Source organism: Arvicanthis niloticus, unplaced genomic scaffold, assembly GCF_011762505.2.
Source record: "Arvicanthis niloticus isolate mArvNil1 unplaced genomic scaffold, mArvNil1.pat.X pat_scaffold_1493_arrow_ctg1, whole genome shotgun sequence".
Taxonomy (NCBI): Eukaryota; Metazoa; Chordata; class Mammalia; order Rodentia; family Muridae; genus Arvicanthis; species Arvicanthis niloticus.
In genome coordinates, this window is record NW_023045445.1 from 6,124 (window position 1) to 32,148 (window position 26,025).

The 26,025-nt window shown below is 42.3% G+C and overlaps 1 pseudogene; it reads right to left on the reverse strand.

Annotated features, from left to right (window-relative positions):
• Positions 1 to 5,398: 5,398 nt before the first annotated feature.
• On the reverse strand, positions 5,399 to 9,917 carry LOC117701616 (E3 ubiquitin-protein ligase RBBP6 pseudogene; annotated as a pseudogene).
• Positions 9,918 to 26,025: the final 16,108 nt, after the last annotated feature.

Consider the following 26,025-nt stretch of genomic DNA (forward strand, 5'->3'; position numbering starts at 1 on the left):
CTGAACCTCTCCACCTTGCTCTGAGACCCTGAGAGCTAGGAGCCTTTGATTTCCATCCAGGATGAATGTCAATTCCAGAATGAAGCTGTCTTTAGCTGGGATAGATGGTGGGGTGGGGGGGGGTGATACAGAAAGGGGAGGACAGTAAGACCAATAGCAATCCAGGCAGCAAAAACCTTGTGTGTGTCTGCTTGAGTCAGGACTTCTCATGACTGGGCAATCACACTCCAGAATGTATCTGGACCTGGAGGCATGAGGCACCCTGTTGGGAGCCGCAGTGAGCCATGTCAGTATCCGCCATTCCAAGATGGTGCGGACATCGTGTCCTCCCACTAGTAAACAATTAACTGTGCAGCTGCAAAGGCAGAAAGCCCGCCAAAATCACTGGCCAATCCCGATGCGTAATATTGGGTGATGAGTGAACAGCCAATCAGAAGTGAATACGTCACTCTAGGGTGAATTGCGTCTCTCCTGTCTCTCTTCCATGGGCGGGAGGGGACTCAGGAGGCACGCGGAACAGTACCCCTCTGGCCAGGTTATGGAGGACAATCCCTGCTCACCAAGTCTGGCAAATCAACACCCAGCAGGGCACTTGCAATAGTTAAGAAAATGCAACTGAATTTCAAAGGGGAGCTGCAAACTAGACCCAGTGCAAGCAGCAGCAGAATCAATCACATGTTTGCTAAGACCCAGTTTCTGATTCAGGATTCTGAACCTCAGAAGAAACTTAGTAATTCTCTGGGTATAGACAGTGAACACAGTTCTGGGTAAGTAAGTCTTGGAAGACTCAACCCCAGGTTTAAGTTTGAAACTTTAAGAATTTTTTTGTCACAGAATTAACATGTGGTTGTATCCTGGCATTTATTCCCCTAAACATAATTTTGAAGATCCATTATGACAGAAAATACATATGTTTTGTAATGATGGCCAGTGTTTAAAAGGTAGCCTCTCTAGGAAGAGGACAGTGTTGCATACAGAGGATGAACATTTAATCAAAGGGTTGACTCTCCACAAACAATGCTGCCTGTGAAGATCAACAAGTGTTTATTTATAAAGTATTGATTTAGTTAGAGGATTAAGTCTGAATGAATAAGAATGTGCTTTTATTTTTTAGTTGATTTTTTTTTTTTGAGTTAGGATCTGTATACATAGCCTTGACTATCCTGGAAGTAGCTATGTAACCAGGCTGCCCTTGCACTGAAAGATATTGAAAACTTATGAAAAATACTAGTTCCACCAAGAAATCGAACTAAATGTAAGATTTTAGGCCTTCACTGCCCCAGGATACATTCTACATTCTAGCAGGGGTACATTATCCCTGAGTCAGTGGACACTTGCTGGATTAACATTCAATAGAGTAAGGGAGAGGCTGATTAACATTTCTCAGACTTCAGGGAAGAGAACCCACCTGCAGGTGGGGAAGGCCCAAAGCAGAGAGACAAATTCCTGACCACAAAGAAAGATGCAAGTCATCTGGGTGGTCCCAAGAACTAGCTGACCACAAGATATATGGTTGGGCAAGGTTACATTCTTGCAAAAAGATAAGTGTACAAGATGTCTTCCACATGACCCTGACTAAATTATGGGTTGGGGATTTTTCACTGTTTTTACGTTATGTTTCCTTGGTTTCCCCCTCACCCCTCCCCTGGTTTGTGGTTTTGTGGTTTTATACCCTGTACTCCTCTGCCTCAGGTTCAACACTCCTCTGCCCCTGCAAGGGTTATGAGTCTCTGCCTCAGTCTACTGATCCCAAAATATACCTTTTGCTGTTTGCATCAAGAATGGTGTCTTGTGAGTTATTGAGTGGCCTCAAATTCCTGAGGCTTGAGGGAGGTCCTCCCTTCGTGTTAGCCTTCCAACACTAAAGAGATTCTCCTGCTGCCTGCATGGTGGTTGGATTAAAAGCATGCACCAGCTAGCATGGCTCTAAAAGTTTTGTTTTTATAATTTTTGGTATTTTTTGAAATTAATATAATTATCTTTTATTTATTTATTTATTTATTTATTTGAGACAGGGTTTCTCTGTGTAGCCCTGGCTGTCCTGGAACTCACTCTGTAGACCAGGCTTGCCTCAAACTCAGAAATCCTCCTGCCTCTGCCTCCTGAGTGCTGGGATTAAAGGCGTGTGCCACCACCACCCTGCCCTAATTATCTTATTTTCCTGCCTTTCTTTTTTACCTCCATTACCTTCTCTGTGCCCCTGTGGTAACAGCCTGTCTTTCTGTATTTGTGGCATCTATGTGTTGTTTGCATGTTTGAGTGTGTATATACTTGGTGTGTTTGTGTGTGTTCCTGCTATACAAATACAATCAGATTAGTCTGTACAATGTCATTAGTATGGACATGATTTCAAGACTGAGCTCTTTGGATAATCAATTTGGGAACTCATCCCTGGGGAAAATTGTTTCTCTTTGTCTCAGATTCCTTGTTCTTGTTTGTTATTGTTATTGTTTTTATTTTTGCTTTGTTTTTTAAGTTAGTTTTTCTAAGCCTGAGGCTTCATGGGTTTCCCCACCTCCAGTTCTGTGTGTCTATTGGTCTTCTCTTTGTTCAGTCTCCATGTTGGGAACCACATTTCTGAGGCTTCAGTGATGTAGAAAAGGTGAATTTATATTAGAAGAAACTACTTAATATAGGGGCAGAGATTTTTGCTGTTGTTGTTTTGTTTCATAAATGACTGGCTTCTCATTCAAAATCTCTCTTTTTATCCAACGGATTAGATTTTTGTTTAAAGCTAGAATTTTTTTTACATGAAGGGTTGACTCTACATTAAGTAGATTGATAGTTTACTCAAATGAGGGTTGTTTTGGTTCAAGTCAATAGTTATTTAAGGATGATCTTTGTAATAACTCCAGATATTAGTGATTGACATTCATATTAATGAAGTCAAATAAGTGTTTGATATTTTTTATATTGATGGCCAGATAAAGATCAGTCTTGTGACTCTGAAAAGTCTATGAAAACCAAGCTCAGAGGTACAAAGGTTTTAAAGAAAGAACCACAAATTGATATCAAAGTTAGATAATGATCATGGAAAACATGAAATGCTCATAGACATAATTTGTCAATTAGTTTTTGTCTATATCTTTCTTATTAATTTAGTTTACATTAATTATTTTGGTGACTACATCTAGACCATGGCATAGTTTTTATTTGTCTCAGGGTACCAGAGGCAATCAGTAGCAGATTCAGAAAATTGACAACAAACAAGGCATGATGAAAAACACTTCTAGGGGACCCCTTCTGGGTGTATAGCTCCCCCTCTTTTGTTTTTAAAACAAAAAGCCAGTTTTTCAGAGTTCCTTGTAAAACCAGGGCAGAAGCACCAGTAGCTACTCCTCCCACACTCAAGAGAGTTATGAAGATACTATTTTAAAGTTCCATAATATCTGTTTCACAATACCTTGTCTTTGATGATTATAAAAAATCCCAATAATACGGGTAATATTATTGTCAACAAAACATCTCAAATGTCTGACTGCAATAGCCAGTTCCATCTATCTTAAGCAAGAAAGATAATGTAGGCAATAACTAATTACATTTTTAATTGTTTCTCCCGTTAAAGCAGTTGCAACTAGAAAGTCTGAAAAGGTGTCAAGTCACATGTTCATGTTTTAATTTTCCAAAATCATAAATGAGTAAGATCCACTTGTCATAATTGATTAGGTATAAGTCCTCAAGTATTAACACCATTATGAAAAAAATTGAGGACACTGAGAACAAGTTTTTGCAATTTGAATTGTACACGCTCTAAAAATACCAAATTATTGTCTCACAGTATTATGATTAAACATATGTAACAATCACTAAGCACAGAGCAGATCTCTGCAGATCCATAAAGATGTACTATCTTGTGGTTATGCTATATAGACAAATAGATGACTTCCTACATCTTAATAATGATCCTATAAGAATTCCTAAAATTTATCAAAGATTATTAAGCTCTTTTATAACTGGATTGCTATTAGACCCTTCACTGATAGTGAAAACTACAATGAGAACTCTGCCACTCAACCAAGTGTCATCAGTTAATTGCTCTTAGATAGTAACCGGAGTTTTCCCTACTCAAAGCACATTCTAAGAGGTTGTAAAACAATTAGCCAAAGGTCATTAAAAGGGAACCAATGATTTACTATAGATGCTAGAACAGAAGATAAAATATTGCCTGGGCCTATCTATACCAAACTTCACTAATAACTTAGTTATAGCCTGAAACCTTCAGTGAACCCATGGTGCTGACAGGTGATGGATGTTTATCCAGACAATCACTCCCAATGGACATGCATGTAAACATTCTCTGTTGCAAACCTCCACCTCATCCCATGATTTGACCCTTGGTGTTAACTTGTGATGAACCCTGCAACATGTGATCATGCATTCTGAAAGATGCATAAGCACTGAGGACAAAGAGATGAGAGGCAGATACAATGGAGACATAGAATACAATTTTTGCCTATCCCCACTTAGAGTAGCATATAGAATAGAACTTTTCCCTTTTCCTGATAGAAGTTTTCTTTTCTCTACTTAGGACCTTTCCACTTCTCCCCTTACATAGCTTTCATAGGAAACTTCTCACTTTCTGTAGAGAGAATGCAGTGGTTAAGACATTAACTGTTCCTCCAGAGCACTCAATTCCCAGAGCCCACAAGCTGGCCCACAACTGTCTATGACTCCAGTTCCAAGGGATGTGATGCCCTGTACTGGCTGATTTTGTGTGTCAAAAAATTTTGACACAAGCTAGAGTCATCAGAGAGAAAGGAACCTCAGTTGAGGAAATGTTTCCATCAGCTCTAACTGTAAGGCATTTTCTCAATTAGAGATTGATGGGGGAGAGCCTAGCCCATGGTGGGTGGTGCTACCCCTGGGCTGGTGGTCCTGAATTCTATAAGAAAGCAGGCTGAGCAAGCCATATGAAGCAAGCCAGTAAGCAGTATCCCTCTACAGCATCTGTATCAGCTCCTCCTTTCATTCCTGCTTCAGTTCCTGCCCTGACTTCTTTCAGTGATGGACTATGATCTGGATGTATAAGCCAAATAAAAACTTTCCTCCCCAACATGTTTTTGGTCATGGTAGTCACAGCAATAGAAACCCTGAGACACACCCTCATATATTTATACAGGTGAAACACCAATACACATAAAATTAGAAAATAAACCATTTAATAAAACGTTTTAAAAAAGAAAACAACTAAAGGGCTGAAAAGGTGTTCAGTGGTTAAAAGCACTTGCTGCTTGTGAGGCCTGGAATTCAGATCCTAGCACTCATATCAGGCAACTCACAAGTGTCTAAAACTCTAGCTCTAGGTGATCCAATCCTCTTCAGGCCTTCCAGTGCACATGCAAGCATGCGACATACATCTAAATAAACAAAATCTTTTGAAGTAGCTATTAAAATATACAGTAATATTCCAAAGATGAAAGGGTATGGAGCAGTTACTTCCCTCAGACAGCAGCCAATGAAGAAGTTGCAAGGCTCAGCCCTGCCTCCTGGAGATTGATGAGAGCTGTACATGTTAAGAGCAGACAAGCAGAGCTAGGTTTGTGGGTGTACATCAAACAATTCCATCTGAAAATTTTGACCAAAACAGCCTTTGCATGTCACCGAGAAACACTTAGAGCATTGAGGGTGAGGAGAAGGCAGAATATATGATGTCATTATCTGACCTCTGTGACATAGGCTTTTGATGCCAGAGAGTGAGAGCTGCTTTCAGGGAAGGAGCCCCTCAGCTCCCACCGGGGCTTTGCCCCTTAGGCAAAGCCTCAGTCTTTTGGAGCCTTTTACTAGCTGGCCCTACTGTTGCTGCCACTGGCTCTGATAATCCTTCTCAGCCAAGGCCAGGCTGAGGGAGAAGGATTGAGGGTTGAGGTGTTGAGGGTGACAAGAGGCCAGGGGAACCAGCAAGCCAGGAAACCAGGATGGTTACAAAATCTGTGTATCAGGATTAGGACAAAACCCTATACTACAGAAGAGCTCTGTGTACCAGCAAAAAAGACTGAGGGCACAGCTCAGACTGGAATACTGGGTCAGAGTCAGTTTAGGCGTCAGAGTGTGGGGGTGGGAGGAGGGTAGATAGACTGTTTTGTGACTCTGCTTTCTCTTCCAGGTCTCCTATTTGGTGAAGTGTCTTTAGAAACAGTGGAAAGCATGCACAGTGGTAAAGCACTGCACATTCCTCTCCAGTCCTTTCACCATTTTGGCCCTCAATGCACTTTGCTGCTCATTTCCCCTCAGTCTCTCCTTCTTTCAGGCCATAATCTCCACTTTTCTAACCTGCTCTACAGCACCTTGCCAGTTTTTCTGACCTCAAAGGTGACAAACTGCTAGTCTTTGAAGTTTTGAGACAGACTCATGGAACCCAGGCTAGCCTCAAGCTCCTTATATCCCCACAGGGATTACAGGCTTGTGCCAGCATGCCACCCTTACGTGTTGTTGGAGGTCATACCCAGGAATTCATGCATGCTAGGCAAACAATGTACCAGCTGAACTACATCCAAAGACCTCACATTGAGGGTCTTGAGTTCACACTGGAAATGAGCACCTGACGCAGAATCCAGAAGTCGACCAGTCATTCTGACATCTTGACCTCTGTCTTTTTCTCTGCAGGTCCTACAGACTGTGCCTTTCTCCTGATTCCACCCAGAGAGTTGCAGTTGTCCCTCAGCTCCCCAGGGACAGCTCTCATTCTCCATCTCCATACATCCCCATCCAATGGCTGAGGAAACGTGAGGAGCCAAGATTAGATGCAGCCAGGCTCTGGACTGAGCACGCCACAGCCAGGTAGAAGAGGCCACTTATCCCCTTGGCCTGCTGCTGATGCCTGCAGCAGAACCAGGCTGCTGCAGCCACACGGTGCACAGAAGGCAGTCTTAAGCACCAGCCAAAGCTGGCTTCAGAGATCCCCACAGTGACTGTTAGGTCTCTAACCACTAGTCTTGTCACCCCATCTGCTTCCCACCTGGATTCAAGACAATGTTGCATCAAAACAAGGACCAGGTGCTGCTACAGAACGCAGTGCCCCCAGAGTGTCCCCCTCAGGTCCTCTCACAGTTCATGGACTCCCCTCCACCCAACTTAGCATCTCTTTCTCCCCATCAGCCCCTCCCTTCTTCTGATGTTATCAGAGTGTGCTCAGCTGTTGTAGGCTGATGAAATCCAGTCTCTTCTCAGGGTATATGGCTCAAATGGCTGCTAGGGTGATAGCCACCTTCTTTCGGCTCCCCATGCAGTATAAAATTTAAAAACATTTAGGTTATACTTACTAATATCTGTATAAATAAAAATATTCATGCAATAGCAATTAAAGAACAAATTGGCTAGGAATTTAAAAGAGAGCTGAGATGTATGCATGGGAGGGTTTGGAAAGAGAAAAGAGTAGAAACATGTTCTTAATAAACAGTAATCTCAAAATTGCAAAACAGAATAAAAGTTACCAGATATTGGCTACACTGCCAAGATCTAGCATTGAAACCATAGAGCAATAAGAGAGAGAGACAGAGAGAAAGAGAGAGAGAGAGAGAGAGAGAGAGAGAGAGAGAGAGAGAGAGAGAGAAATAAAAACCAAAAAAAGAGCTTTGCAAATGATACAGTTGAAAGTTCTAGTTCACAAAAAACCCTGGAAACATATTGTTCCTTTTTGTCATTGTAACCTGCAGATCACTTGCAGACTCCACCTTCACCCCCTTTCCCACTGCTCCACTCTGCCCTCTTCTGGAAATCAATACAAGAAACCCAGGTGGGTGGGCCATGCTTGTGTCCCTACCAAGCCTGTTAGTGTCCACATCCCACTTCTAATGAAACTCCACCTGCAGGGAAATTCCTCTGACTTGATTAGTGACCACTTCCAACCCCAGACTCCAGTCCTGATTTTACCCCTGAAAAACACTTACACAGGAAGGTGGTGGAGAGCAAAGATTTTAATTATGTACACTCTCCATCAGAAGGCAATGATTCTACATAGACTTAAGAAAATATTCCTTAACAAATCAATTGAACAGTCAGGAGGACAAGATAGACTTCCAGACTCCTGGTCATGTGGGGCACAGTCCCAGCTCTGAAGTTCACAGAGGCAGCATGAGGCTCTTCCTGAGTTTTTCTCTGGCTCCTGCCAGTGAGTAGTATATTGAAGGATTTCAAGGTGTATTCTCTCCACATTGCTTGGATGTCTTTCCAGAATTCACCAGGGGCAAGCATGTCTGCAAAGCTGTGTGCTGTCATCTCTTGGCTGGTTCAGAGCCCATTGAACCCTTCTTGTGGATGTAGCTTCTACTTCTTGAGGACCCCAAAGTCTCCTGAAGTTTCAGCCACTGTCTCCAAATGTCTTCTCTGTTGGCCAAGGGTCTTGACTGTACTTCCACTGTGTACCCTATGTAGTTCTTCTCATACCTCTGTCGATATTCCCTCTCCCATTCCTGGTAGCGTTCTTTCTCAAATGGGTCTCTAAAGTCAACACTCTGCCCATAATAGGCTTTGGTGTCATAAGGGGGTAGACCTTCACTGTATCTATGAAAATACTCACACTCTGTTTCTCCTTGAGGTATATTGTGTTTAGTGGGAGACTGTCCCCTAAATGCTTGAGGAGATCTGGATCAGGAGTGATATAGTCTATAGGGAGTTGACCTTGACCTAGATTGGTGGAATTCATGAAATCTGGACCTGGAACCGAATTTCCAGCTCTTGCCTCTGCCTGGTATTGGAGCTGGGGCAGAAGATGGGTTTCCATGCACATAAGGGGCCAAGGAAGATGGATTTGACGTTAATGAAGATATAGAAGGAGTTGGGTTAGCTGAAGATGTCACTGGAATCTTCAAAGGATCCTGCTGTATTGATATGGAAGATCTCATCAGAGGCTGCAGGTTCTGCTGAATGAGTGGTCTTGGTGTTGGTGTTGGTGTTGGTGTTGGGTGTGGAGGTAACTGTTTTCGTAGTCTTTTTGTATAGCCAGTTTTATTTTTAAAGTTATTAACAGCCTGCCGTAAAGACTTGTTGGCAACTAAAGCATCAGGAGAAACATCATTTTCATGACATGTTGGACATGTATGTTCATCGGACTCCAGGAGTGCTGTTCTTATACTTTCATCACAGTAACTGTTTCCACAGCATGGAATCACAACAGCATCTGTCGGAATGTCTTTGCAGATGAGGCACAAGAGCTCCTCTGGGATAGGATCACCTTCTTCTGAAGATGGGGATGGTTCCTCTGGTAAGAAGGGTGGTTTCTCTTTCTTCCCAATTGCATAGGCCTCTGCATCTATAATCGGTATTGCATATTTTCCACTGTTGGTAAGCACTGCACCTTTCATGTTAGGATCTTTCACTTCCATCATAAAACTTGTAGGAATTCCAGTGCTCTTTTTGATGCTAGGACCAGTTGCAAAGTTCTTATCCCCATTTGTTGGGCAATTCTTAATATAATGACCAGGTTTCCCAAAACGAAAGCAGGTGTACGATGGAGGTGGCAGACCTACCAGACTTTTCTTCATGTAATTGATTGGGTTGTATTCATGGCCAGATTGCAACATCATTGCTTTAATTTTGTCTTCCTCAGAAGCATTGGCTTCAGCCAGATTGACAGTCTTTGTAAGCTGGGCCAGAGAAAGAGATGCAGAAGAGTCACCAATTGCTTTTGTAGTTCCCATCACTGGTCTAGTTTGACTTATAACACGTGTCTTGCTTGTAGACTTAACACCTCCGACAGGAATTCTTCTGACTATTACAGATGAATTTTTAGGAATTAGTGCATTAACATCAGTATATTCTTCTGTCTCTGCATTGGTGATCTGCAGATCACTGTAGGTAGCTTTCAGCTTTTCTCTCCCCATAATCTGCTTCTTTAAATCGCAGAGGGAGATATGGAGCCCATCAAAGGTGATGGTGCAATAGGTGAGTTTAGAGAAAAATTTATAGTGCACACAGGACATTGTGCCAAAGGATTCCTTGTGCTAGGCACTGTGCTGACCCCTGATGGTTTGCAAATTCTCAAGTCCAGTCTTCTGAGTTGGAAGTCACTCTGGTCTCCAAAAGACTAGGATGTGCTCCAGCTAATCTAATGATGTCTGACTATGAATGGAAAATCCAAGAATCCAAAGATTCTCAGTCCCCAAGCCTCAAGGACTCAGCTGGTCTTCAGTAGAAGCTGGAATCCCAAAGTAGTCTCTAATGCCACAGAAGGAATACACTTGCTAGCAAGTCCAGAGCAAAAAGCCAGGGTTTTCTTTTTCCAAGTTCCATTTATTTGAGTTATCAGCAGAAGGTGTGGCCCAAATTAAGGGTGTGTCTTCCTACCGCAAGTTCCAGATTAAAGGCGCAGGAGAGAAGACTATGTAGTTAAGATCACTTGGCTGCTCTTCCAGAGGATCTGGCTTCAATTCCCAGCAACCATGTGGCATCTCGCAACTGTCTAGAACTCCAATTACAGAGGAATCTGACACCCTCACCCCAGACATACATACAGACAAAACACCAATGCCCATGAAATAAATAAAATGAAAAATTAAAAATAAAAATTCCACATTTGACATGGATCTTCCTTGTTCAATCAAGTTAAGTGGAAAATCCCTCCCAAGTGTGCTCTCCATTTTTAAATTTTAGTTAGAGTTGATGTAATCAAGTTGATAGTCAAGAATAGCCATCATTGGCATCCTTTGTCAGCTCCAGCTATATAGCAAAGTAGAGTCTACCCTGCTACATGAGACTGTCTCAGAAGAGAAAAGGAAAGACAGAAAGGTGGGCATACTGAAAGGTAAAGACATAAATTGACACTACATTGAAATAGGAAAGCTACTAAGGAAATCAAGGGGAAAAGGAAAGACAGTGGGCCCCTCCTCATTGTCCTGATTGACTTCTGTCACTCAGCAGCTGACATCCAGGGATTTCAGCATAGTTATCTAGTCCACTTGGGTATGAGTTGCACCCATTCTGTTTTGAGGCACATCCCAAACAAGATTTTTAAAAATGGCTGATGATCCCTGGTTTAAGGACATCCCATGTATAAGAAAGGTGTGAGTGTATATACCTGCAACCTCAGGAGGTGGAGGCAGGGGGATCAGGCTTTCAAAGTCAGTCTGGGCTTCAGGACACTCTGTCTAAAAGAAAGAAAGAAAAAAAAAAGAAAGAAGGAAAGAAAGAAAGAAAGAAAGAAAGAAAGAAAGAAAGAAAGAAAGAAAGAAATGTTGCAGCCTGAGCTGCTTCACTCTTGGGCTTCAAAAATGTTGAGAAGTGTACTACCCCACGTTTGGGGGTCAAAATGTCTCCGACCATTCTGTCAGTGTTGGAACCTGCACTGCCAAAAGCCTTGGGGCTAAATTGTTAGAGCCTGCACTGCCCCATGCTGCTCAAGTCTTCGGGTTGGGGTTCAGCAAGAGAGAGTGAGGGTGGACGTGAAGAATGGAGACCAGACAGAGTGTGATTCAATCCCGTTTATTCTTCAGTCTCTCTTTCTAGTCCAAGTCCCAAGTCTTGAGTTCCTAGTCCCTAGTTCCTAGTCCCTAGTTCCTAGTCCCTAGTGCCTCCAAGTTCCTAGTGTCTTCTTCCTCAATGCCTAATTCCTACTCCAAGTTGTACTCTAAGTTGTACTGTCCTAATGCTTAATTCCTACTCCAAATTGTACTCTCTGAAGTGTCTGATTCTCTGTTCCTAGTGTTTCTTGCCTTTTATATGTCTCACTTCTAAGCCATGCCTCTAAGTCACACCTTTAAATCATGCCCTTGGGTCTTGTCTCTAAATGTGATCTCTAAGTCACACCCTTAAGTCACACACCTTTAAGTCTCACACACCCAAGGGAATATCCTGGGAATCTAAAACAAGGTGTTATCACAGTGTGCTCAGTTGTTGTAGCCTAATGTAATCAAGTCTCTGGTCATGGTATATGGCTCAAGATGGCTGCAAGAATGATAGCTGCTTTCTGTCAGCTCCCCACAAAGAAAAAAAAAAAAGAATGAAAGTATTGCTTTGACTGCCTGCCTTATCTCTGCCTTTGTTCCCTTCTCTAGTTGCAGACTTGCACAATACACTAGTAAAACCTCTTCAAGAACAGAATTCTTTGGATAAGCAAAATGACTGGGGACTGGATAAATAGCTCAGCACCTAAGAGCACTTACTGTTCTTGCAGAAGACCAAAGGTCACCTCCTTGAGCTCACATGGGAAGCTACAGGTTCTGTTATACTAGGTTCAGGAGAACTGTTCATCTGGATCCATTCTGATTATCAAACTGATTAGATTTTTGTTTAAAGCTTGAACATTATTTTACATAAAGGACTGACTCTACATTAAGTAAATTCATGTTTTGCTCAAATGAAGAGGGTTGTTTTGGTACAAGTCAATAGTGATTTAAGGATGATCTTAGTAATAACTCCAGATATCAGTGATTGACATCCATATTAATGAAGTCATCATAATTAATGAAGTCAAGTAAGTGTTTTAAATCCTGTATATTGATGACCAGATAAAGATCAGTCTTGTGACTCTGAAAAGTCTATGAAAACCAAGCTCAGAGGTACAAAGGTTTTCAAGAAAGAACCACAAATTGATATCAAAGTTAGATAATGATCATGGAAACCATGAAATGTTCATAGACATAATTTTGTCCATTAGTTTTTGCCTATATGTTTCTTATTAATGTAGTTTACTTTAATTATTTTGGTGACTACATCTAGACCATGGTCAAGGCCCAGGAAATCATAAATGTGTGAACATTGAAGGGTGGAATAGAGGGCTGAGAACTATCTGGGCAAAGCAAATGGAATCAAACTGGGGTGGTAAAACCTTAAATATTTATGACCTCATTAAATAGATTGAGTTTTTTCTGAGTATGATTGACTGGTTGTTACAGATTCAACATCTATTTACAGAACAGACTCTAAACTTGAAAGGCTGATTTTATGAAAAATTTAGGCTTCATGAGAAGGATCATCTTTTTTGTTAGATCATGAAAGCAAAGGAAGTGAAGGCTGAATTTATACAGTGTCATCTCAGCTGTTTCCTTGGCTTACCACTTTAACTTCACACATTAGGGCATGAATTTCCAGAGAACACTAGTTTTCCTCAGACCCTGGTTGTGTCCATTTTCCAGAGGAGCATAGTTTCCCAGCAGACACCATCAACAGGTGAAAGTAAATGTCTTGAGACAATATGCTGCATTCTGGAGCAGGGACAAGCATCTCTTGATAATAGTACTCTGCAACAGAACAATGGAGGCCTCCTGGGGCCATGCTTGTAGATGCCAAACTAGGCTGGAGAAGATCAAGGGATCAGGAGTGCTCTAGAATGTCAAGGCTCCTCTAGATGTAGCACCCTAAAACAAATTGGTCTCTGGGGGAAGAGCAGCCCCACAGCGACCCCTGCTGGGAAGAAGTGGCCTGCCAAGCTCAGAGGCACAGTTGCAGATCTAGGAAGACTTTGAGCTTCTAGCTCCTTCATTGACCTGGCTCCAGCTGTAGCCCCTACAAGTGTGGACAAGCAGACAGGAGCATGAACTATGGACTTGCCCAGGATTGCAGGAGTCACCTAAAACTCGGGGTGTGTGAGTGAGTCACCCGGGGTGGTCCTGTGTTTTCCCTGTCTGTCAAGTGTAGTCTTGGGCCTTGGCCTCTAGGCAACCTGGGAAGTGACAGCAAGATGGAAAAGAGGAGCTGAGACAGAATGACACTAGAGCTCTGGTCTGTGCAGATCCTGAAAACCTTAGTGGAACAGAAAGGAAAGCAGCTGCGATGAAGATTTCTGTTTGCACTGAGTTTGTTGTCTCCTGGAGAATGGAGGGTGTCCCAAGTCTTGGCAAAATTGCCTGGCTGAAAAGGTTATTTATGGACAGAAAACAATATGAAATCTGGTTTTTAAAAACGTTGGAATCCCCAGAGGGCAAAAGAAAACAAACCTGAAACCTCAACACCTGCATGGCATCTCCTACATCCTTGTACCTGAGCGCAAGGCATTTTGGTCAGCATTTAAGAACACACCTTCCAAGCCTCAATCCACACAAAATCCCACCTCTGCCTGCCTGGCAGAGTCCACTCCTGTCAGCAATGCACGGAGAAACAAAATCATGTACCAAGTTCACCTGCTGACAGCCTCGAAGAACTCGCAGACAAGTCACAGCTACTAGAGAAGGGGTCCAGTGTGTGAGCCCTGAGGTTGCCAGCAACTGGAATGCCAGCACCACAGCACCCTGTGCTGTAAGAAGTCCCAGGGCTGAGACTCCAAAACAGAACTGAGGGTCTGCCTGTGGAGACTTTTGGCTTCTTTCCAGCACTTCTTCCTTGGCTCTGGCTCCTGCTTTGCCCTCCAACAAAAGAAACCTTCCTGCATGACAGCAGCTCATTGCAAGGGCCCAAGCTAACTCAAATAAAATAAAGACCCTACTATGAGTTACATCAGATTGGCTGCTGTCTGTTATTTTTGGAGATTACTAACATCCCTGGCAGCACAGTTCTCTTCTTGCTCCTCTTCTCCTTGGTGTGTGGTTTCTGTTTTATATACGCTAAGAAACAACTTTTGCCTTTTTCACTTCTTTTCTATTTTGTGGATTTGTGAACACCAGGTTTCAGGATCCTTCATGGGATCAAGGATGTCCTCTACCACCCATGACCCACAAGGCCATCCTCCCTACTTATACAGATGGAGTCATGGGTCCCTCTCTATGTGTTCCCAGGCTGGTGGTTTAGACCCTGGGGAGCTCTGGTTGGTTGGTATTGTTGCTCTCCTCATGGGGCCACAAACAGTTTCAGCTCCTTCAGTCTTCTCTCTAACTCCTCCATTGGGAAACCCTTGATCAGATCAGTGGTTAGCTGTGAGTCTCTGCCTCTGAATATGTCAGACTCTCGCAGACCTTTAAGGAGTCAGCTATATGAGGCTCTTGTCAGCATGTACTTCCTGACATCCACATCAGTGTCTACCTTTGGTGACTGCACATGGGATGGATACCCAGGTGGAATGGTCTCCAGACGGCCCCTCCTTCAGTTTCTGTCCCACACTTTGTCTCTATATTTGCTCCCTTGAGTATTTTGTTACTCCTTCTAAGTAGGACTGAGGTATCCACACTTGGTCTTCCTTCTTCCTTTTCATGAGCTTTCTGTGGTCTCTGAGTTGAATCTTCACTATTTCAAGCTTTTGGGCTAATATCCACTTATCAGTGAGTAAATACCATGTGTGTTCTTTTGTGATTGGGTTACCTCTCTCAGGATGATATTTTCTAGTTCCATCCATTTACCTAAGAATTTCTCAAATTCATTATTTTTAATAGCTGAATAATATTCCATTGTGTAAATGTACCAGTTTTTTTTTTTTTTTTTTTTTTTGTATCCATTCCTCTGTTGAAGGACATCTGGGTTCTTTCCAGCTTCTGGCTATTATAAATAAGGGTGCTATGAACATAGCGGAGCATATGTCCTTGCTATATGTTGGAGCATCTTTTGGGTATATGCCCAGGCTTTGTACAGATGGGTCCTCAGGTAATGCTATGTCCAATTTTCTGAGGAACTGCCAGACTGATTTCCAGAGTGGTTGTACCAGCTTGCAATCCCACCAACAATGGAGGAGTGTTTCTCTTTCTCCACATCCTCGACAGCATCTACTATCACCTGAATTTTTGATCTTAGCCATTCTGACAGATGTGAGGTGGTATCTCAGGGTTGTTTTGATTTGCATTTCCCTGATGACTAAGGATGTTGAGTATTTCTTAAGGTGCTTCTTGGCCATTCGAGTTTCCTCAGCTGAGAATTCTTTGTTTATCTCTGAACCCCATTTTTTAATACGTTTATTTGGTTGTCTGGAGTTTAATTTCTTGAGTTCTTTGTATATATTGGATATTAGCCCTAAATGTGATGTAGGATTGGTAATGATCTTTTCCCAATCTGTTGGTTGCCGTTTTGTCATGTTGACAGTGTCCTTTGCTTTACAGAAGCTTTGCAATTTTATGAGGTCCCATTTTTCAATTCTTGATCTTAGAGCATAAGCCATTGGTGTTCTGTTCAGGAACTTTTCCCCGTGTGCCTAGGTATTCGAGGGTCTTCCCCACCTTCTCTTCTATTAGTTTCAGTGTATCTGGTTTTATGTAAAGGTCCTTTATCCACTTGGACTTTAGCTTTGTACAAGGGGATAAGAATGGATTAAGTTGCATTCTTCTACATGCTGACCTCCCGTTGAACCAGAACCATTTGTTGAAAATGCTGTCCTTTTTTCCACTGGATGGTTTTAGCTCCTTTCTCAAAGATCAAGTGACCAGAGGTGTGTAGGTTCATTTCTGGATCTTCAATTCTATTCCATTGATCTTCCTGCCTGTCTCTGTACCAATACCATGCAGTTTTTATCACTCTTGCTCTGCAGTACAGTTTGAGGTCAGGGATGGTGATTCCCCCAGAAGTTCTTTTATTGTTGAGAATAGTTCTGGCTATCCTGGGGTTTTTGTTATCCCAAATGAATTTGCAAATTGCTCTTTCTATTTCTATGAAGAATTGACTTGAAATTTTCATGGGGATTGCATTAAATCTGTAGATTGCTTTTGGCAAGATGGCCATTTTTACTAAATTAATCCTACCAATCCAGGAGCATGGGAGACCTTTCCATCTTCTGAAATTTTTTTGATTTTTTTCTTCAGAGATTTGAAGTTCTTGACATACAGATCTTTCAGGTACTTGGTTGGATCCACTCCAAGATATTTTATATTATTTGTGACTATTGTGAAGGGTATCATTTCCCTAATTTCTATCTCAGCCTGTTTATTCTTTGAGTAGAAGAAGGCTACTGATTGTTTGAGTTGACTTTATATCCAGCCACATTATTGAAGTTGTTTATCCGATTTAGGAGTTCTCTGGTGGAAGTTTTAGGGTCACTTAAGTATACTATCACATCATCTGCAAATAGTGAAATTTTGACTTCTTCCTTTCCTATTTGTATCCCCTTTGACTTCCTTTTGTTGTCTAATTGCTTTGGCTAGGAATTCCAGTAGTATATTGAATAGGTAGGGTGAGAGTGGGCAGCCTTGTCTAGTCCCTGAGCTTAGTTTCTCTCCATTTAGTTTGATGTTGGCTACTGTCTTGCTGTATATTGCTTTTACTATGTTTAGGTATGGGCCTTGAATTCCTGATCTTTTCAAGACTTTTAACATGAAGGGATGTTGAATTTTGTCAAATGCTTTCTCAGCATCTAGTGAGATGATCAGGTGTTTTTTTTTTTCTTTGAGTTTGTTTATGTAGTGGATTACATTGATGGATTTCTGAATATTGAACCATCCCTGCATTCCTGGGATAAAGCCTACTTGATCATGATGGATGATTATTTTGATGTATTCTTGGATTTAGTTTTCGAGAAGTTTATTGAGAATTTTTGCATCAATATTCATAAGAAAGATTGGTTTGTAGTTCTCTTTCTTTGTTGGGTCTTTGTGAGGTTTTGGTATGAGCATAATTGTAGCTTCATAGAAGGGATTGGGTAGTGTTCCTTCTGTTTCTAGTCTGTGGAATAGTTTGAAGTGAATTGGTATTAGGTCTTCCAGGAAGGTTTGATAGAATTCTGCACTAAAACCATCTGGTCCCGAACATTTTTGGTGGGGAGACTTTTAATGACTGCTTCTGTAAGGTCCCCACGAAGGGAGGACCTCATCCAAGCCTCAGGAATTTGAGGACACCCATTAACTCACAAGACACCGAACTTGATGCAGTCAGCAAGAGGTATATTTTGATCAACATGCTGAGGTCAAGACCCATGACCCACAAGAGGCAGTGGGGTCTGACCCCCGGGCTTTGGAGGCAGAGAAAATTCCCTCTCTCCCTCCCTTCCTTCATTTATTTGTTCTTCTCACTATATAACCCTGTTTGTCCTAGAATTCTGTGTGTAAATCAGGCTGGCCTGGAACTCACAGGGATCTACCTGCCTGAGTGAACATGCCTACCTCAGATCCATTTCCTATAGAGAGGTTAAACTTTCAGGAAGACCAACAGCTGAACTAAGGCTTATAAAATTCAAACTCTTCCAAGACTAGAAGCACATAAAAGACACCCTCTCAAGGCCAAGTGGCTGGGTTTTTTGTGTCAGGGCCAGCACTGCCATGACCTTCCAACTTAGGCAGTCCTGTTTCTGCAGGTGAGTTCACATGTGATGCAGAAATTTGTTCTGGAAATTGCTAAAAATTAGAAAGACTCTCCTGTACAGAGGTGGTTGCACAGGCCTCAAATCCACATAATAGAGAGTCAAGGCAAAGTGAATCTGAGTCCAGGACTAGTCTAGTGTACTGTACATAGAGAGTCCAGAACAGCTATGTTACTGGGAACTAGTGTCTTAAAGAAAAAACAAACAAACGAACGAACAAACAAATACCCCTGGGATATTGTATGCACCTGAAGGACCCAGGACATCCGAGTTTCCCCTGAGACAAAGGTAGATGTGTTTGGAGGGCTGCACATGAGCTAGCCAGGCACTCCTGACACCGGGAGAATCGTAGGGGTAAGTGAAAGTTGCAGGTGGTCCCTAGATTAATTGGGCGGGGGGTGGAGGAGCAGCTTGGTAGAGCAGTTGTTTCCCAAAGTGCTCAAGATTGCTCCCTGTGTGCTGACTATCTTATGGCCCAGCACACAGGAGAACCAGGATGCCTAAGGTCCCTTGAGGACTTCCTTTAATGCAAACCACCAGTTATTCCTGTAACCAACAATAAGAAAAGAATGTATCCTTTTCTGTGTCCACTCCACCCTTTATCTTTTCCCTTGGGCCATTTCGAGAAGAACACAAATTTAATTTGCTTTTTAACATTTTTATTTTAAAAGCTGTAAACCAACCAAGCAACCAACAAACAAAAATCAGATGGCTGCAGATACAGCTGCCTTTGGGTGTGTCTTTGCTTTAGTAGCAGGAGCTGACTGAAGATCCCCTAATTGCAAGTTTTAGCAGGCATCAGGGCTCATGGGCTCCAAACAGAGTTCTAGGTGGCCTTTTCACTTCTTCTAGCCAAAAGTCCTTTGAAGCCATGCCCAGCACCCTTGGCATCTGGGACTGTCAGATGCAGGATCCTGGTCAGGGCAGTCTCCACCAACACAGGTCTCAAGGTCCAGCCCTTTCTCCCCGAGCAAGCTTGGTGAGGGTTGGTCTGGCTCTTCTGTATCTTTGTCTTTGTTCACATCTCCTGGGGACACCTGTGGCTCCATGTGACTCTCACTCTGGAAGACTTCTGTGCCCCTCTTCATGGCATACTTCAATCTGGGACGGTATCTTAGGCAGTCCCAGCTCTCCAATACACAGGGTAGGTAGTATGGTTCCCAATCAACGATCCAGTCATCTTCGTAGCATTGGCTTGGCTCTCCACAGAAACAATGTGGCTCAGACATGGAACATTGTGGACTCAGTGCTGGCAACACTTGTGCACTCTGCAGTATGTGCTCTTCAGAATTTGATGGATCCTTGACAGAACTGGGACAGAACCGCATCATCTCCTTGGCTTTGTCCATGGAAGGCTGAGGGCAAGTCCTTGAGCTTTTGATTCATAGAAGTCTCCAGTTAGTTAATTATACTCTATACTTCTTGAACCCTTCCAGCCATTGCATTATGAGAAGCTGGGATTTAAACAGCCAATCCTAGAATCTATTTGCATTGTCTAAGGAGGCAAGATTCTGCCCAGTCTGGTGCCAAAAGCCTTTCATCTCAGAACCTGAGAAAAACAAGCATGTCAGGCACAGAAGCAGAGGCAGGTGGATCTCTGAGCTCAAGGCCAGCCTGGTTGTCAGAACTAGTTTCAGGACAGCTAGAACAACACAAGAAAACCTAGTCTCAAAAAACAAAATAAGCAAACAAAAAATTAATGAAGCTTCTCAAAGTAAGATGCTATCACTCTGGAAGCAATTGTCTGGAGTTAAACATTATAGGGGGCTGATTAGACGGGCAATGGGGAAAGTGCTAATGGGCCAGCAAATCTATTTGGGGAGCCTGTATAGAGAGTAAAGATCAAATACAATGATCTCTCACTCTCCCTTTCTTTCCTGAAAGCTGATTTATTAGAATGACTTACGGGCTGCAGTTGAGCTTATTCCACATCAGATGGATAGGAAGCAAAGTCCAGAAATCCAGAAGTTCTCAGTCCCTGAGGCTGGATGTCTCAGCTGGTCTTCAGTAGAAGATGGAATCACAGAGAAGAAGACTCTAGTGCCAGTGAAGTGATAGACTTCTTAGCTAGCAGAGAGCAAGCAGGCACAGTGAAAACTTTCTTCCTCAGTGTTCTTATATAGGGCTCCAGCTGAAGGCGTGGCCCATTTTAAAGGTGTGTGTTTCAGAGTCAATGTCTGGATTGAAGATGAGTGCCTTCAGCTGTGTATGTCTGTGGTGGCTCACACCTTTAATCCCAGCTATATTGGAGGGAATCAGGCAGGTGAATATCTCTGAGTTTGAAGCCAGCCTGGTCTATAAAGTGAGTTCCAGGACAACCATGGGTGTTATAGACAAACCCTGGATCATATCAAAAACAAAATCAGAATAACACAGATATGTGTCTTTCTAGATTGAAAGCCTGTGTCTTTCAAGCTCAAAGAGACCTTCATTAAACACCTGCCTTCCTACCTCATAGACAGGAATTACTGTCTACAAATTTACCAAAGTCCCTTGCAGGTGTGTCCTCCATTTTTGAATTTTGCTAGTTCAAGATTTAATCAATATGCTTGACAGGAAAGAATAGTCATTACAGCGAGGGTTTCTCTGCGTAAACTTAGCTGTTGTGAAATCCTCTTTGTAGACCAAGCTGGCCACTAAGTCAAAAATCTCCCTGCCTCTGCCTTCCTTGTGCTGAAAATAAAGTCACGTGTCACCAAGTCCTGCTAGGAAATCCTGTTAATAGTTCTTTGATCAGCTGGTCCTGAGCAGATGCTAATCCTGTATTCCCAGCAGAGGAATGGTTAGGAGAAAACAGCTAAGTGTAGAAATGAAGCTTCAGGACAGGGAATCTCCTCTCCACATGCTCACTCTCCCAGCCCTTCTCTCTATCTTCTGTGTTTGAGTTGAATGTACATATCATTTCTATTTTTCAGTCTCTTGTGTCTGGATATAGGCAGGCAGGGATAGTTGGGCTCCAGGGTGTCTTGGGCCAGAATCACGTTTACAGGGATGCAAACAGCATGACTGGAAAGCAGTTTCATGAGGAAGAGTCAAACCAGAGGTCTTCTTAGTCAGAGAAATCAAGGACAGATAGCCAGGACTCAAGATCTGCTCATGGCAGTACTGGAGGAGGCCAGGAGCCCCTGGTGCAGAATCCCAAGACAGCTTCTTCACACACAAGAACTAAAAAGCCAGCTCTCCTACTCTAGGTTCAGGGACATAAGGATATCAGCAGTGTGTTCCCTGGGATGGATCACATCAGCCTTCTGCACTCATACTGTGTGTGGTATTCATAATCCTGAAAGAGGTGGGCAAGGCAAGCAAAGGAACCTGGACCCTGGTGTTCACAAATCCACAAAATAGAAAAGTGAAAAGGGCAAAAGTTGTTTTTTAGAGTATATAAAACAGAAACAACACACTTAGGAGGTGAGTGGCAGGAAGAGAACTGTACTTCCAGGGATATTACTAATCTGCAAAAATAACAGGCAGGAGCCAATCTGATGTAACTCATAGTAGGGTCTTTATTTTATTTCAGTTAGATTGGGCCCCTGCAATGTGCAGCTGTCATGTAGGATGGTTTTGTTGGAGGGCAAAGCAGGAGCCAGAGCCAAGCAAGAAGTTCTGGCAAGAAGCTGAAAGTCTTCATAGGCTGACCCTCAGTTTTGTTTTGGGGCCTCAGCCCTGGAACTTCTTACAGCACAGGGAGCTGTGGTGGTAGCACTGCAGTTGGAGGCAACCTCAGGGCTCACACTCTGGACCCCTTCTCTAGTAGCTATGACTTGTCCAAGAGTTCTTTGAGACTGTCAGCAGCACTGTGCTGAAATCCGAAGGTGATTTTTTTTTTTAACATTTATTTATTTTTATATATGTGAGTATACTATGGCTGTCTTCAGATACACCAGAAGAGGGCATCCGATCCCCCATTACAGATGGTTATGAGCCTCCATGTGGTTGCTGGGAATTGAACTCAGGACCTCTGGAAGAGCAGTGAGTGCGCTTAACCACCAAGCCATCTCTCCAGCCCCCGAAGGTGGTTATAAACTTCGTATGTGATTTTGTTTCTCTGTGCATTCGCTTTGCTGACAGGAGTGGACTCTGCCATGCAGGCAGAGGTGGGATTTTGTGTGGACTTGGGTTGGAAGGTGTTGACCTAAATGCCTTGTGCTCAGGTGCAGGGATGTAGGAGATGCGATGCAGGTGTTGAGGTTTGGGTTTGTTTCCTTGCCCTCTCAGGCATCCAACATTTCTAAAAAGGAGATTTCATATTGTTTACTGTCCATAAAGGACTTTTTCAGCCAGGCAATTGTGCCAAGACTTGGGATACCACCCTCCATCTTCCGGGAGACAACAAACTCAGTGCAAACACAAATCTCCATTGCATTCGGGATCTGCACAGACCAGGCCTCTAGTGTCATACTGTCTCAGCTCCTCTTTTCCATCTCGCTGTCTTTTCCCCGGTTGCCTAGAGGCCAAGGCCCATGAGTACACTTGACCAACAGGGAAAGCATAGGACCACCACGGTTGACTCACTTGTACACCCCGAGTTTTAGGCGAGTCGTGCAATCCTGGGCAAGTCCACAGTTCATGCTCCTGTCTGCTTGTCCACACTTCTGGGGGCCACAGCTGGAGCCAGGTCAGTGAGGGAGCTAGAAATTCAAAGTCTTCCTAGATCTGTAGCCTCTGAGCTCCGGAGTTGGGGGAGGTGTATGGGGGTGTAGGGGTGGGGGGGGGGGGCACTTTATCACAGCAGGGGTCCCTGTGGGGCTGCTCTTTCTTCAGAGACCAATCCTATGGATTTTCAGGGCACTACTAAATGGGACTTTCCCACACAGACAAGTTCTATTTGGCTGTCAGAAGGCCCTGACTGAAATCTGATGGTCATTTCCAAAGGCATAACTGATTTCCTTTCTCAATGCTTTTGTTTTTTTTCATGGGATCAGATTCTGCCAAGCAGGCTGCTTCGATTTGCTTTAAGACACATCTCCTGCACAGCTCATATAGGAGACAGGGGACTCAGGGATGAATCAGGATGAATCTTGAAAAAGAAATTCATGAACTGAAAATAAAAATTAACAGAATAAATAAAGTTAGACAATAAAATGATCCTAGGTAATTTTGACTTTGTGAAAACTTATAGTTTTTGGGAACCCTTAAAATAAGTTTCAAAAAAACCAAGAAATACTGTAAGTACAACATAAAGAAGTAAGCCATCTCTCAAGTGAAGTAATGAGAGTGTGAGATATTTGCATACTTTATAGAAAGTTGCCCTTCTTTCTGAAAACTCTTTTATAACAGATTGTTACTTGACATTTCAAACGTTATTTCCTTTTTAAATGTTATATTCTAAAAATCATTGTCCTTACAAAATGTACCTAGAGTATATTAAAGCCTTTTCTTTAGAGGAAATACTATAATTAATGTGTACTATTTTTTTAATTCAAGAATATTCTATATTTTAAAGAGACCCATTTGTTCTTATTGTACATGTATGAGTGTTTTTCCTGCATGCATGTGGGTTCATAATTTGTGTGCATGGAGCCCACAGAGCCCACAAAAGTGCTTTAGATTCCCTGAGATGTAGGAGTCACCATGTGTGTGATGGGAACTAATTCTGGGTCCTCTGCAAAAGGTATTTGTACTCTAACTCCTGAGCCTCTCCAGCTAGCTCTGCAAGAGTGTTTTCATCTGACTTATTTGTTTATTGAATGCATACTGCCTTGTTGCATGCATGTATGTGTCTTTGTAATAAAAGTGTGCCTGGTACCTCCGGTCCCAGGAGAGTATATGATCTCACACAACATGCCAATAGCATATATTAGTTTTAAAATCAAGGCTACAAATACAGAATATGGAAATAGATGTTTCTCAAATATCTATATATTAAACTTTCTTTCCAACCCGGCAAAAAAGTAACATTCAGACTCTAGAGAATGTTCAGTTTGTAATTTTAGAGTCATTTAAAAGACTAAATGTGAGCCTTCTTGGGACTGGCTATATGCAAGAAGTACAAAGCTACTCTCTGCTTCTTTCAGTATATGCTTTCCATAATTTCTCAAAAAGAATAAAACAAAGCAGACATTAGAATAAAAAGGTAAATCAGTCTTAGTGGGTGTGGTGGTCCATGATTCAAACTTAGTAAATGTGAGTTCAAAAGCCAGCCTGATCTACATAATGAGTTTCAGGACACCCTGCTCTTCATAGAGACATCCCAAATAAAAAGGAACAAAGATGGAAGGGAGGGAAGGAGGGAGGGAGGGAGGGAGGAAGGGAGGAATGAAGGAAGGGAGGGAGGGAGGGAGGGAGGGAGGAAAGGAGGAAGGAAAGAAGAGAGGAAATAAGGAAGGAGGGAAGGAAAAAGGTGCTACAATCTCTGTGTTTTTTGTGTTTCTCTCTCTCTCTCTCTCTCTCTCTCTCCTCTCTCTCTCTCTCTGTGTGTGTGTGTATGTGTTAAATATTTTGGGGGAAGGTGGATTAAAAGTACTTTTAGATGAAAAGCTCATGTTTATAGTCTAATTATTTTCAAAGTAAAGGATTTTCCAAAGGGAAAACAAAGAAAAGGACAACTCAGAGCTTTTAACTGTGCCCCACAATGTGTACAGAACTTAGGATTGAAAGTAGGCTATGGGTAGGTTACACAGAACACATCAGTTAACATATTAGGGTGCTACATCCAGAGAAGCCTTTAAAGTTCTAGAGCCACTCCTGATTCCTTGATCTTCTCCAGCCTAGTTTGGGCATCCACAAGCATGGCCCCAGGAGGCCTCCATTGTTCTGTTTGCAGAGTTCTGTTATAAAGAGATGCTTGTCCCTGCTCCAGGATGCAGTATATCTTGCCTCAAGACATTTACTTTCACCTTTTGATGGATGGTGTCTGATGGGAAACTATGCTCATCTGGAAAATGGACACAAGCAGGGTCTGAGGAAAACTAGTGTTCTCTGGAATTTCATGCCCTAATGTGTGAAGTTAAAGTGGGAATCCAAGGAAACAGCATGAAATGACACTGTATAAATTCAGCCTGTACTTTCTTTGCTTTCAGGATCTTTACAAAAAAGATGATCCTTCTCATAAAGACTAAATTTTTCATAAAATCAGCCTTTCAAGTTTAAAGTCTGTTCTGTAATAAGTGTTGAATCTGTAGAACCAGTCAATCATACTCAGGAAAAATCAATCTATTTAATAAGGTCTTGAATATCTAAAATTTCACCACCCCAGTTTGATTCAATTTGCTTTGCTCAGACAGTTCTCAGCCCTCTATTCCACCCTCCAACGGTCACACATTTATGATATTCTAGGCCTTGACCATGGTCTAGATGTAGTCACCAAAATAATTAAAGTAAACTACATTAACAAGAAAGATATAGGGCAAAAACTAATTGACAAAATTATGTCTATGAACATTTCTTGGTTTCCATGATCATTCTCTAACTGTGATATCAATTTGTGGTTCTTTCTTTAAAAACTTTTACATCTGAGCTTGGTTTTCATAGACTTTTCAGAGTCACAAGACTGATTTTATCTGACAATCAGTATAAAGAATTTAAAACACTTGACTTCATTAATATGGATGTCAATCACTAATATCTGGAGTTATTACTAAGATCATCCTTAAATAAGTATTGACCTGTACCAAAACAACCTTCCTCATTTGAGTAAAACATCAATCTACTTAATGTAGAGTCAATCCTTCATGTAAAAAAATATTCAAGGTTTAAACAAATATCTAATCACTTCGATAATCAGAATGGATCTATGGATCAGTTCTCTTAAAACCAGTATAACAGAACCTGTAGACAACCATGCGAACACTGGGAGGTGACCTTCAGTCTTCTGCAAGAACAGCAAGTGCTCTTAGCTGCTGAGCCATCTAGCCAGCCCCGAGTTATTTTTCTTATCCAGAGAATTCTGTTCCTAAAGAAATTTTATTAGTGTATTCTGCAAGTCTGCAGCTGGAGAAGGGAGCAAGGCA